General features: G+C 30.3%; 1 protein-coding gene across 1 annotated transcript in view; it reads right to left on the bottom strand.

Annotated features, from left to right (window-relative positions):
* The window catches only part of LOC125069309 (ATP-binding cassette sub-family G member 1), a 58543-nt gene extending 54445 nt beyond the window's left edge, over window positions 1-4098 (bottom strand). The window contains exon 1 of the mRNA XM_047678755.1: window positions 3753-4098. The gene's annotated coding sequence lies outside the window, so the exon portion shown is untranslated. The remainder of the gene's footprint in view (window positions 1-3752) is intronic.
* Between the last annotated feature and the right edge of the window lie 11561 nt (window positions 4099-15659).

The following is a 15659-nucleotide window of genomic DNA, read 5'->3' as shown; positions in this document are numbered from 1 at the left end:
AGGAGGTTACAAATTCAATTATGAAGCGATTTGATTATTGCTTGCTTAGGAAGGTTATTCTTTTCGCTTTTATCATTTAAATTTGAAGAAATAAATTTAATTCCGAATTTTGTTATTTATTTAAAGATGAAGTGTTATGAATTATATAGCATTAAACTAACATCAATTACCCACCGGATGATTTTATCACATTGACTATTGCCGGTGACTAATACATAGAGAGATACTTTTTACGCACATATTTGTCGACTATAACATCTGCCCAATAGATTCGTATCCAGTGAGAGTAGCCGTCGCGCTCCGTCACCGAAATCGGTAAGTTTGTCATATTTACATGGCCATGTTAAATAAACTGTGCAGAACTTTGTCACAAGGATAAAATGATATATATTATATTAATAGAGATAATTTTTGATAAATATGAAGGTTTGATTTGCGTTATTAAGATACCATTAATTAAGTCTAATAAACAACAATTAAATGATAACAACGCGACAAATACTCTAAAGGATCATATACTTAAACAAAAAAAGACATACTAGCCGAACCCGCGGATTTGCCCGGGCACAATTTATAAAACTTTATAGCACACAAACACACACACACTACTGTATTTACGTACCAAATTTCATCTCAATTAGTTCAGAGTTTTAAGCGTGAAGAGGTAACAGACATAGTTACTTTCGTATTTATATATATTAATGAGGATTACAACGACGACCTATCCATTTTATTATGAGAACTATCTTATATCTAAATGAACGTCATTAATCAGTTTTTGTTTGTTTTCATCTTTCAACACTTTGCCAAAGATCCAAAATAAATAAAAACGATTAGTTTTAATTTGCTTGCGTGAAGTGGACAGCCGTAGTGGATTTAAGGGTAGAAGGATATTTGTGGTAGATCAGCTGTGGACATTTATGAGCCGTAGCTATATTTTACTTAGTGGTAGGGCATTGTGCAAGCCCGTCTGGGTAAATAAAACCCACTCATTAGATATTCTACCGCCAAACAACAGTACTGTTGTTTTCCGGTTTGAAAGGTGAGTGACCCAGTGTAACTAGAGGCACAAGGGACATAACGTCTTAGTTCCCAAGGTTGGTGGCACATTAGCTATGTAAGGAATGGTTAATATTTCTTACAGCGCCATTATCTGTGGGTAGTGACCACTTACCATCAGGTGGTCAATATGCTCGTCCGCTAACCTATATCATAAGCATAAGCGTAATAGTTTGAATATTTACAAAATATTGATATATCGATATTGAAACCATAACAAGGATATGTACAATAACCTATAAATTTTATTAGTAAATTAATTTGTTATCATTAAGTGTTTTTTCCATAATTAAAATCAGCAATTTGCGTAATAATGCGTAAAACACTATCAAACGATTTATCTTTAACCGTTTCCTGCGTCTCCATCCGTGTCAAAATTATTATTCCAGTGAATAGGCGCTATGGCAAATTTAATTACGATAAGATGCTTAAGAGATTCATGATTAGATAACGATTTTTTATTTTATTTAAATTAGGTAGACGCACTGGCGAATGGATCACCTTGTGAAAAGTGGTCACCACCGCCCCTGGACAATAGCACTGTAAGAAATATTAACCATCCTCTACACTACTACTTCGACTAATGATGTTAATTACTGAAATTGTTAAATATATTACATCTCATGAATTAACTTCCTAGTGATTAAAAAATTAATAAAATTGGTTCATTAGTTATAGATTTATCGATTTCAACCAAGCAAATATTCCATCTATATAATATATTTGCATATATTCGTAAGGAAAGACTGCAAACATAGACTAAAAACAAACATCCAAACTATTAAACTATTGCTAACATCAAAATTTGTTTAAGTTCACTTTAAATTAAATAAATCACCTTTACCAATTGTTTTTATTTATTTGTTTGTTACGATTTCAAGTCCTAACTACTCAACCGATCATTACGAAGTTTTACATACACGTTGTCAGGGATACAGAAATTGACGTAGGACTCTTAACGCCACATGCGGTTGAAACCATTAAAGGAAACTAATCTGCAATAATTGTCAAAAAATACTTTTTAATTCTTGCAATCATTGGATTTTTTTTATAATAAATTTCCAATATAAACTTAACTAAGTTGTATATGATACAAGATTACGTTACTTTAAAAAATTAAATGATATATTTCGATACACAACAGAATTATACGCCAAAGAATCTAAGCCATAGATACTTAAGCTGCATAATTATACGTTATTTTTATAATCCCATCATATAATGGTCCCAGACAGTAGGGTTTAAAAAGGCTTTTAAACCCCACAGAGGGGCGAACTTTTTTGTATAATTCCATAAACTTAAAATCTTCAAGGCACCAGGATCCAATAGTAATCACGCTTTTACATTAATCGAATTTAATTAAAATTAAGTACGACACGATTACAAGGTTAAACAAAATATAAAAAAAAAAACGGATGTCAGACGGTTACAGAACTTTAATTATTTTATATCAGCGTTAAACGTTACCGGTTTTTTATATTTTTTTTAAATTCCCATACTTTTATTTCATGAATTAATTCTTAAATGAAGTAATAAATGAACAGGTAGGTACATTTATTTTTCACTCGTTTTTGACTATTGAATTTTTTTATTAAAAATATTAATCAATTTTAATAAAATGTTTAATGTAACACAGCAATGTAAATTAAATGGTTAAATAAAAATATTGAAAAAAAAACGTCACAGAGTAGGTACATACCAGTCGGACGGTCGGTACCAGTAAACTCCTTTTTTATTACCGGAACTGCAATTATTTATTCGGAGAATATTATGGTTAAACATTAAAAGCATTTTAATTTGTGGCATTTTGATGTACGCCATTGTTACATGCCTTAACACATCCCAATTTTAAGATACTGTTAAATTCGTGTTCTTAAGTTTTATCGCACATCCGATTTATTAGAATTCTTAACTTTTAGGAAAAGAAGATTTCAAATTCAGCTTTTTTTGTTAATATCTCAATTCCGATCGTGAAACAATATTTATGAAACTTTTTTTATTGTATTGATAGATGACGATGATACTATTTTACATTTAGTTTTTAAACTAAGGAGTTTTTTGTTGGAGATTTTAATTATTTTTTTTTACTTATATTTAATATAGAATCTTAATTTACCACTTTAAAAATGATTGTTTTATCACGACAGAAAATGACCATTTTATTTTTAGAAAGCTTATAAAGATTATGTAGGTACAAAATAATGGTTATTTCAGTTTAAATGTAATTACTTACATTAGTATTTGCTGTTTATATCTTAATAGATTTGCTTCGCTTTTATTAACACTGACACTAATTATAGCAATAATTTTATACATAATCTGACATAGTGCGCTGACCCCAAGTAAATTTGGGATAAGGGCAGGAGGATGATATTTATACATAATCTTTATAATCTTTCTACAACGTCATTAAAAAATAGTAAAGGTATTGTATTATAAAACCCAACGGAAGCATAGAACAACACAAATTATAATAAAAACATATTTAAATAATTTTATAGGGTGACATATAGTAAGAATATTATTAATTTACTTTCGAAATAATCACAATTTATAATTCCTGTAGTTACTTACATATATATATTTGATTTTATTATATTTCAAATCATATTCTTATTATATTAAATTATATATAAATTATAATCATTTTTCTTATCTGAACAGTAAACAATAAAAAAAAATAAAACACTTACCTGTCGGTTGTCGATAAGTCACAAAATACACGAACAATTTTATATATTTCAAATAGAAAAAAGTGACACCAAATCTTTATAGAAAACGATGTACACTAATGCACTTTTAATTTCCGCACGAATAAAACTTTCAAACCGCGCGGCAAAAAAAGCGATGTCATTCGACTATGTTCCAAAATCGAATGTTGCACATAACCAGCGCTGTGGCGCGCAGTGGCAAACTGGCACTGAAGTGAGCTTGAAAGCAAATACCATCACTCCAGCCACCCCCCGTCACTGCTCAACCCGTACCTTCTCATGCGTGTATCCGAACGATCCGAGCCACAACACGCTTGCGCTCCCGGTCGCACGGCGCGCTCTGAATAAACTAATCAAAACAATGACAACGTTAACAATAGCTACATAAAAACGCATGAAGCGTGAAATTGAATAATATTACCGTTTTTCAATTAGCTATTTAAGATTTTGAAAGGTGTGATATAAATAATATGTTGCAATAAAAGATAAGTCGTGGTGAGACTGATAAGGAAAATGGTCTTTTATAAAATCGTTAATTATGTAATAATTAATCAAAATATTATTATAATCAGAAGAAATTTATCGAACGACTCACACGTGTATATTTTTCCTTTTTACAAAGGAAAAAGTAAAGAAATTAATAGGTTAGAACTACACATGAAACATGTATATTTTTTACACATTATGAATATAATAATGACATATAAAAAATATTTTATAAAAAGTTTCAAGCTGGGTGTTTCGAATGAATGGCTTATAAATAGCAATTTTAATAAAAATATTAAAAACGGATATGCTGATTAGTGAGAATTATACTTACTAACTGCACCGTAACAATCTCTGAATAAATTATCATAAAAGCTAAAAATACTTATCATTTGTATCAGATTAAAATTCGCATAAAATTGTACCTTTTTAAGTAAATTTAAATAAAGCAACAGTATTTGTTTTGGCAAAGGTTTTGTTTGTGTCATATTTTTACAATGGGTCGGATTTTCAGTAGGTAATACAATTAATGACAAATCTCAAAATGAAGCATTAAACTAAATAATATTGGTACTTTTTACGTTATTACCTATATTTTATGCATCGTATAATTTGATAAGTTTTTATCAACCATAAATAAAGAAACATTTTAAAAAATCAGCTGGTTTAAGCGACATTGAATATATTTTTAATTGTCATAAAACAGTAGATAAAAACATAAATAAAAAATTAGGTGTTAGAGCATGTATTTTTCAATCGAAAATAAACAAATATACTCGTAAATGATAAGAAACATTCCTACTTGTAATCCGTTCGTGTGTAGGCGTGAGATAACCGCACCGCCACGGCCGTGCGAAATCACTAGGGCTGTCGCATCTCGGGATTCGTTATGTAAGAGTAACATCAAATTCAATTTACTCTATTCAAGACAAGCTGCCAAATTGACAACCTGATGGTTAATGGCGACAACCGCCCATAATCATTGTTGATGAAAGAAACCCACAACTAACCATCTCTTACATTACCAATACGTCTCTTATGCCTGTACTTACTCACTCACCCTTCAAACCGAAACACAATAATACTTAGTATTGCTGTTTGATGATAGAATAGATTATGATGAGTGAGTGGTAGTTCAATTAAAGTGGTAGTTGGTACCTCACCAGACGGGCTTGTACACAATCATACCATCTCTTCAACTGATGTTAGATTCGTTACTAGATTAAGTAATTCCTCTGCAGTAAACTATTTATTTTTTAACTGTACTGTCAATTGGCAGAAAAATATCTTTCAGTCGTTATATCACCTAAAGTGAAACAGTTGTAAAAAATACTCTGTTGTATTATATTTTTCTAATTAGTGTCAACCCTCACGTTCGACCACGTAGTGGCAGTTTGACGAACACGTTACTCTAATACGTAGTATCAAAGTGCAATTTAGTCTGAATGCGTAGTATTTATTAATATATAATTGAATTGAATTAATTGTTTTTTTAAGAAGTACAACTTCTATATATAGTAATATTGTCTTGTTTTATGCCCTTTATAGACACAAATATTTTTTATTCTATATTATCGTTCTGAACTTCTTAAGGAAAACGTACCTTAAATACTTATTCTTATCTGCTTTTATTTTATTCACACGAAATTTTTCCATGTATAAGTTCATCTACGAAGTGTAAGCAGTTAAAAACAGATATTTAACATAGCGGTTAAATATCTGTTTTTAATGGCTTGTTATTATAAATCATTTAAGTAATTAATTTATTTATTTTAGAAAATTACAAAGGCATAACATATTAATAATATCAATAATAATTAGCATAAGCATTACACGGTTTTGCGGTTATTAATAATCGCCTCAATAGAACTTTTGAACACGTATTAAATGAATATTCTAAAAGACAATCGAATTATGTCTATTGGCTTAACCTAAGTTAAAAAGGATGTTATATTATCTAAAGCTGTTAATTATATAGCATTAATTCATAACTATCAGCTTCGATGAATTTCGGTTTATTGGATTGTAACAAGTAAAACAAAGCTCCTGACTGAACTTACAGAGCAATATCACGACTCTGGTTCACATTATAGCATTAAAAACTTTTAAATATTTACAAAACAGATTTAATTTTAAAAGTGTTAAGTACAAGACATTTTAAGTCCTTAAATATAAACAAATATGAATTAAAAATAGTTATTGTATAAATTCTGACCGCGTGGAATGATAGCCAGACTTTTAATGTAGATTTTTGCAAGGTTCAACAGTAAATGCGTCATAAAAATATTTTGACATAAGATACGAATATTTGAATTGTTTGGATCGTTTTGTTCGCCTCTGTTAAAAAAACATTTGTGATATTTATTGATTTTGATTTTAAATTTTGTGAACAAAGGCCTGAAATGCTATGTAAAGAAAAGAGGAGGAAGGCCGAAGGGCAACACTTGAAATTTTCCTCATGCCGATAGAATGGGAAGTATAGCTTGAGCCCAAGAATACTCATCAAGAGATAAAATTAGATTTTTTTCTAATTTTTTTTTAACGATGGCATCGATTTTTGGCTAGGTTATTTATTAGAGGTTACTTTGGGAATAAATGGGCATGCTTAAATTAGCTTTGAATCGAATCCATCGTTATTATATCCCTTAATTTAATCAACATTAATCGATTTAATTGAATACTTAAATATTGAATATTTTATTTTTATATTTTTATTTTATTATATAATAATATTCGAATATATATCGAGTTGTCTTATTTAGTCGTTTAGTTTGATTTACCGCCATTTTACGTTATATATTTTCACTATTTGTTATTTTATTATTCACACGACGTTAAGAAGATTATAATTATATGGTCATATACAAAATTTGATTATTTATAATTAAACTTTGTATTTTGTAATTAAATTTTGTTCAATATTAATTAAATTCAAACAAGTTTTAAGTGAATTTTGTCTGAGCAAGAAATTTACCGATATCTTCTAAGCCCAGAGCTTTTGTGTTTTCAAATGCTTGACTTCTGAGTATGAGCCCGTCTTGGTAGGTACCGCCCACTCATCAGATACTCTACCGCCAAACAGTACTCAGAATTGTTGTGTTCCGGTTTGAAGGGTGAGCGAGCCAGTGTAACTACAGGCATAAGGGAAAGGTGTTACTCCATTTTGTTCCGTGTATCCTATAAATATTATAATTAGTCAATGTCGCATATCACTTTCAGACATTTCAAGAACGTTTTCTGCGGTGAGTTTCTAGTTCCTTCTTATTGAATACAAGGCCATCCTGGTAACTAAGAGAATCCACCACCAAACCAAAGCTCTACACTATCGCGGAACGTTGATGTTAAAATGTATATAAAATAATCTATACTCAGTCATTTGCATAGTTCATACTTCTAATAGCGTCCATTCTATGAGACTTCGACATTTTGCTGTCATAGACTAAAGACTTCCGCCAACCCGCATTGGAGGATGCGTGGTGGAATATGCTCCAAACCTTCTCCTCAAAGGGAAAGGAAGTCTTTAGCCCAGCAGTGGGAAAAAGCAGAATATTTAATATCTATATATAGTTGATATAGCTCCTATCGTTTGCATTATTTGACCTATCATTAATTATTATCATTTGTATTTATAGACGTAGAGATTTTTTTTTAATTTTTGGAACAAATTTTTATTATTATTTGTCTTATTTTGAAAAGTCCGGTGTCAGGGTGTCAATGATAACGCGGAGTCAATATTCTTACAGGCAAATTTCATTTCTGCCACCTGGCATTGACCATAAATTTTATAAATATAGTAATATAATTTTATAAATATAGTGATATAATTTTATAAATATAGTTTTATTGATAATTCATAAAAATAAACTATTGCAAAAGTCAGTACTGGATTATAGTTTTAAAATTCTTCGATCTTAATCTCTATCCATAATATAACTCCTTTACGATTACTGCAATTATGAAAAAAATAATTAAAGCTTCGCTTAGCAAGAATATATTCAGTAGGTATATTTATTTTATAAGGTTTATTTATAAATGAGAACTATGAGTAGCATAAAAGTTGGTTGGAATTGTTAACCGACAGGTAAATGTTTTATTTTACTGTGAAACAGGTCAACATTTTGTCCGTTTCTTATAGATTCAAATTTGGATAATTGTTACTGGCATGTTAAAAGTTTATTTATACAGCCAATGTTCCGAACTCTCGTGACTTTGTTTTTAAATACTATTTATAGGTACACGATGTTTGACATTTTAAAAGGTTGTTTAAAAATAGCACTTTTTATCAAAAATGCGGAAGCGTAAAAATATTATAATATAGAGAGCCCTTTTTGTGTATAAAATGAATAATAAATGCAGATCAAATGCCTCTATAATTTATATATAAATACAAAAAAATATTTAAAATCAAAATATAAATATGCTTTATTGAGCATAAGCTCATTAAAGCACTATTGAATCGTCATGTTTACAGTGAATTAAATGTAAAGCTTCCACCGGTTCAGAAAGTAGATTCTACTGAGAAGAACCGACAAGAAACTCAGTAGATACTGTTATCCACCATTTTAATTAGAGTAAAGAAGAATTACTCTTTTATATATTCTGTCTAGAAATAAATAAATACTAAGTCCACGCTTTTTTATCTATAATATAATCTTTTATTGAGTAAAGTGCCTTGTTTATCAATGATTTTTTGACACGCTTTAATTTTTTTAATGGGCAAAAAGAAAGACATATTTTTTTTAGTATATATATATAAGCACTTAATGTTATCTATTCTCAATTATTTGAATATGCTTTAGTAACATACATAATATTATTGTAAACATATTGTGAAGCAACTGTAATATAGTATACCCATACTTACAGTTGCTACTCTATTGAAAATCCTAAAGCGAGTTTCGAACTCCAAGATTACAAATAGATCTAACAGGTCTTTTTTACAGCATGAAAACAGTTTCAATATCCTCAGCGTTACCCAAAGCAAAATACCGTAAGACACAATATGAAAGTAACCAAAGTTACTAATCGAGCAAGTCATCATATTGTTAAGTAAGTAAATATTTATATAAAAAATAATTTCATTACAGAAAAAAAAATACTTAATACACATAACTTATTGGAATGTTAGTAAGAATTATATCAACAATCCATTTTTAATCCGAATTCCAATTTCTGTACCGAAAAATTAAATTACTTAACCACTGTTGGCTGTTTTCTATAAGATTTGAATGACAGCGGCTGCTAATGATTCGAAATTACTTATATAATTTTATAACGATTTATGATTATATTACGGTATCGATTACTAAAATAAACTATAATGTAATATTAAAAATGCACATAGTAATGCAAAATCATTCAAAAGCGATCTGTGGAAATAAATTACTATAACAATATAATTACAACTTAAAACGTCCAAAACAACTGAAGACCTTTTAAATTTAATAATAAAGATACGATAAGATGAGCCGAGATGGCCCAGTGCATAGAACGCGTGCATCTTAACCGATGATTTCGGGTTGAAACCCAGGCAGGTACCACTGAATTTACATGTGCTTAATTTGTGTTTATAATTTATCTCGTGCTTGACGGTGGAGGAAAACATCGTGAGGAAACCTACATGTGTCTAATTTCAACGAAATTCTGCCACATGTGTATTCCACCAACCCGCATTGGAGCAGCGTGGTGAAGTACGCTCCAAACCTTCTACTCAAAAGGAGGCTTAGCCCATCAGTGGGAAATTTATAGGTTGCTAATGTAATGTATGTAATGTCATAAAGATACAACTGTATAACTTTATGAATATAAATAAAACAGTGTTTCTTGTGTCATCGGTGTTCACGCGCAAATGGATCACGTAAGTGGTCACCGATGCACCATCAACCTTGGGAACTGAATGTTAGGTCCATTGTGCCTGTACTTAACGGGCTTACTCACCCTTGAAACCGGATCACATCAATACTAATTGCTTGGCGGCATATGATGTACCTACCAGACGAACTGGTTCCACCACCAAGTAAGAATCTACATATAACATTTATGTGCTTGCTTGGAATCTGTCAATTGGTATCGAATCGTTAAGACCTTGAACAGATATACCAACATTGGTAGCATGCATAATATACTTAATTATATTATACATGCACAAAGTCGGGTCGGGTAACTAGTTATGAATAAAATAACATTCGGTCGTTTACACTTTAATTATATTTTAATGATCATAATGCATATCGGAATGTAAAATGCATATTTTTAAATGTTGTTGACCTGTATTAGTAGTATTTCAGGGTTAACTAAATATATCCTTATTTAACAGACCAGTGAGTCGATGGGAGCTTGCATTGTTAAAATATTATATTTATTGTGTTTGTAAACGACGATAGCATAGGCCAATAATCTTTTTTAAAAATTGTATAATATATTTTAGTTTCAACTTAATTTAAACTTTATTTTACATGTTGACTCCATACACTGTGAATGTTATGTACACTTGTAATCGATGTACATATCAGAAGTTGATTTTCTTTTTTTGGATGTTGTGTAAACCATCAATTAATATGTATATTGTTAGTGTACTTATTAAATAAAAAAAAAAAAAAAATATCAAATGCAAAAAACATTTACATTGTTACATACATACCTAAATTAACATTAATATATGTATATACTTCAGGCGCATGACTGGCGGCCTTATGTGCTTTCCGAAACACGGAAGTATACACACACAGACATTTACACACAATTTCCAGATTCCAGGGTGCTACTGAGAATTTTTCGACTGAACATATCTGGGATCTGGGATCTGCGGCCTTATATCGAGCTGATAAACCAACGAGGAAATACTTCACGAGACTGTGTGAACAAGACATTTGTATATAATGTCGAAATATCGAGCTCCACCAAATAAGAATAAAAAACATGGTAAATATCCCGTTTTAAATACTTATAGTAATAAAAATAACCATATTTATTTAAAATCTTATATCGCATTTATAGTATAAGTAAGATAATATGATAATGTTTTTATAAATATTTCCCCGTTATTTATGAAATATGCTATAATAATAACAAATTATTTTAATTAATTTAGACCTGAGACATTTTTTGGAGATTAAAAGCTTGGATGTTATTCGATGCCACAGATTAATTTTCGAATAAAAACATCGCGAGTATACTAACATTTGAAATGTTTAAGGATGCATTTATGAACTGTCTTTTTTATGTTTTACACATATTTAGATATTGAAACTTACGTACACATTATTCATAATTTTGGACATCATTATAATTCAGACTGACACTATTTTATGTATAAATACTTAGACATACTTACCAAGTTATCATTAAATAAAATAATATTTATTTATTTTATCGAAACATACAGCATAGTACAATAATACATACAATTAATACCAAAATAATTCTAACCTTTGCCAACAAAGTTTCCACTTTTGCATTAAAACATCGAGTGAACTGAAAAGACAAGTAATAAATGTAACATATTATCAAAGTATATGACATAAGGTTTGATAATATACTTAAACTTATAATGTATTTAAACATGAATTCCAAAATGTAGAAAATTAACAAAAAAAAAATACAAAAGAAACAAAACAATAAGCTCCAAATAATATTATTGATAAATATTTTTAAGACTCGTAAGAACTTAAACATGCATTCTCTGCATTTATCAAGCGACAAAATATTAAGTTTATAAACGGAATTGGACCCAAATTTGCGCGTTAATCTTCTAATAAATTTATTCTGTACATTTTCGATAGCCATTATATACTTTGAATATTGTGGATTCCCAACAATTGAAGCAAATTCCAAACTGGACCTTACATACGCATTATACAAAAGGTTATATGTATTTATATATCTAAAATCACTTCCCTGGCGAAATATGAAACTCATGCTGAAAGCTTTTGCAATAATTTTATTCACATGCCTGTCAAACAGTAAAGTTGAATCCAATCTCGGTTACCCTCCTAATTAAATGATTGGAAATTGTGTAATCAAATAATATCGGATTTTTTTTTCCTAGAAAATGTTATTATACAGGACTTATCAAAATTAAGATGTAGATCTTTAGACAAACAATATTGCTCTAAAATATCTAAATCATTTTGTAAATTAGAGCAGTCATCACTGTTTTTTATGATTTTAAATAATTTTGTATCATCTGCATATAAAAGTACATTAGGATTTTGAATTTTTTTCATTAATAAAAATGTTGAATAAAAGGGGACCGAGGTGAAAGCCTTGGGGTACCCCAGATGTTATGGGGACGAAACTAGAGATGTGTCTTTTGACAGCAACTGCTTGAGTTCTGTCACGAATATATGATCTTAGAAAATCGCCGTGTATACCGATATATTCAAGTTTTTAATTAGTAACGAATGTGGAATTTTATCAAATGCTTTTGAATAATCAGTATACACAGCGTCAACTTGATGTCCTCTCTCCATAGCTATAGGAACAACGTCAAGAAACTCGACAAGATTGGACTCGACTGATCTATTAGTTACGAATCCATGTTGTTGGGTAATAAGCAGAGGTTTTATTAAAGGAAACAAAACATCGTAAATAATCTTCTCAAATAATTTTGGTATGATTGACAACTTAGATATTCCACGATAATTTTTAACATTATGCTTATCACCATGTTTAAAAATAGGAACAATAAGAGATCTCTCCAAACTGGTGGTAATATGCCTAATTGAATGGATTTGTTAAAAAGTAAATATAAAGGAAGTGATAAAGAATTACTGCCTAGTTTTAAAAATGTAGAATGTAAACCATCTTGGCCACTGCTCTTAGATTAATTTTGAGAGATATCTCTCAACTGTACGGCGTGATATGTTAAAAGTACCAATTAGGGGCTGACTATCGTGCTTGTTTAAAGTATCATACTCGGCTATTTTCCCATCATCTACTTCGAAAACGGATTGAAAGAAGTGACTAAATAGATTTGAGATATACTAACATTATTCCGTTAAGGAGCCGTTACTAGAAATGGACCGAATGTGGATTGAACCTAATACGAAATTCGGCCGAATTTCGATTCAATTTCGCCGCGTTTTCTCGAGAGCGACACGTCGACACGACAAGTACGCCTTAACTTAAAATGTGATCAAAATTAAAGCATTTTCTTCTGCGACATACAATATAATATACAGGGTTATTTCAAAAATATGAATAGCCTTCTAGATACTGAGTTTAGTGTTCAAATATAGCATCTTTTTGTATGGGAACAATATAGAATACTCAAAAAAAAACTGACTTGCCCACATTAAATAACAGAAAAATTCAGATAAGAAGATCATTTAATTTTTATCACATTGTAAATTAAGGTTTACTCGTTCCTAATAAAATAAATGACCATGATTACTTATATAAAGGCCTAGTTTTATTTTTCAGCTATGAAAGATGTTATGATATCAATTAATGTCAGTCAAAATGGTGCAAGTAGGTATTTTATTTTACGCTTTTCTTGCACCGAATGTTCGGCATTTGAACAGTATTTCGGACGAATGTCGAAGTTCGGTTCAAGCTGCCGAAATTCGTTTAAACCTAAAGTAAAACGAATTTCAACCCATCTCTACTCGTTACATTTACTAAAGGATTTAAAAGGTAGGTTCATTGTATGATTCGATGTATGGTTGTTTTTTGTACGATTACTCCGAGAGCCTGATAGGTATTTTGTATATTTTTTTTATTATGCATCAAATATGAATTTATATTTACAGACATTTAAGCCTTTTTTATCGACTTATACGAGGTACGAGTAGGTAGCTAACAAAATTGTAAGTCAAAAAACTTATACAATAATTTATTTTTAGATCGTTGTTTTTTATTACAAATTAAACCCAAGGTCGTAAATATTATGTTCATATGTGTGAACGATCCCTGTCAACAGTTATTTTAAAAATAGAACATAATTACAGGTTATACCTACCGTCCACCGCATAAGTCTATTCGGTTCAATATTTTTTACTTATTTATTAAATACCAAGTTTGAAACTTACATGTTACAAGCAATAAAGTTCATATTCACATTCAAGAAAAAGTCTTTAAAATTCGGTGTCGTAAAACAAAGTTATAAATTAAACGTAACCATTGACTACTTATTATATGAAAATTAATAGGTAGTAAATATATAATTATGATATTCTATTATGCTTTTAAAATATTCAAAAAAATATTTATAGGTAATCATATTTAAAAAAAAACCGTCACGGAACGCCCAGCATATGACAATAGAATTTTATAATTAAAGTCAATTACTAAAATCTTTATTGCAATTGTAGTATGACAATTTATGTTTTTTTTTTTTTAATAAGCTTGTGTGCCTAAGTATGTGTATATTAGTAGGGAAGCCCAAGAGGGAATTTGAATATTAGGATTTGGAATAAGGAATAAAAATAAGGTAGGATTACTCCGTAATAAGTATATCAGTCAGTTCTATAAATACGGGACGTGCGTTTATATATCTGGTGAAGCCCATTAGAATACATACATACATAAGCAGCCCGTAATTGTCCCACTGCTGGGATAAAGGCCTCCTCTCCCTTTGAGGAGAAGGTTTGGAGCATATTCCACCACGCTGCTCCAATGCGGGTTGGCGGAATACACATGTGGCTAAATTTCGTTGAAATTAGACACATGCAGGTTTCCTCACGATGTTTTCCTTCACCGCCGAGCACGAGATGAATTATAAACTCAAATTAAGCACATGAAATTTCAGTGGTGCCTGCCTGGGTTTGAACCCGAAATCATCGGTTAAGATGCACGCGTTCTAACCACTGGGCCATCTCGGCTCCTCCATTAGAATAGTAAAACAAAATCGATATTCAGAAACACTCAAGCGTGTAAGATAATTGTACATTAAAGTAATGTAGATTAATTACTAGCTGAATAGTGAACATTTCAATAATTCGATTTGATCGTAACTCAAGAAAATGGGAGGGTCACAAAATTGTAAAAAATAAAACGTCGTCTTGAAATACTCGGGCGCCATTGACGTCTTTTTTAATGGAGTAAAGAATGCAAGGATAACGGAAATAATATAATCAGCCGATTTCCGCAAGCCTAAGTAGTAAAAATCTACTTCATAAGAATTCAAAATGACTCACTGACATAGCACGCATAGTCTAAATCGGTAGGTGATCAGATCAGAATGAAATTTTGAACAGGAATTCCTTGTAGGTGAAAAGAACTTTTTAAAATTCATTTCCTAGGGAGCTTAAAACGGGAAAAGGAGGAATGTTTATACGGAAATGGGTTCATATCTGATGTTAGACATGTTAGAAAACAGGCTTCTGTTGATGAGTTTTACGAGTATATATTTGTTACATCGTTTTTGTAAATTAATCACCTTATAAGGTGAAAATAGGGGTA

The sequence above is a fragment of the Vanessa atalanta genome, chromosome 15 (assembly GCF_905147765.1).
Source record: "Vanessa atalanta chromosome 15, ilVanAtal1.2, whole genome shotgun sequence".
Classification (NCBI taxonomy): Eukaryota; Metazoa; Arthropoda; class Insecta; order Lepidoptera; family Nymphalidae; genus Vanessa; species Vanessa atalanta.
Note: the sequence above shows the minus strand (reverse complement) of the source record. Positions and strands in the feature narration are given on the sequence as shown.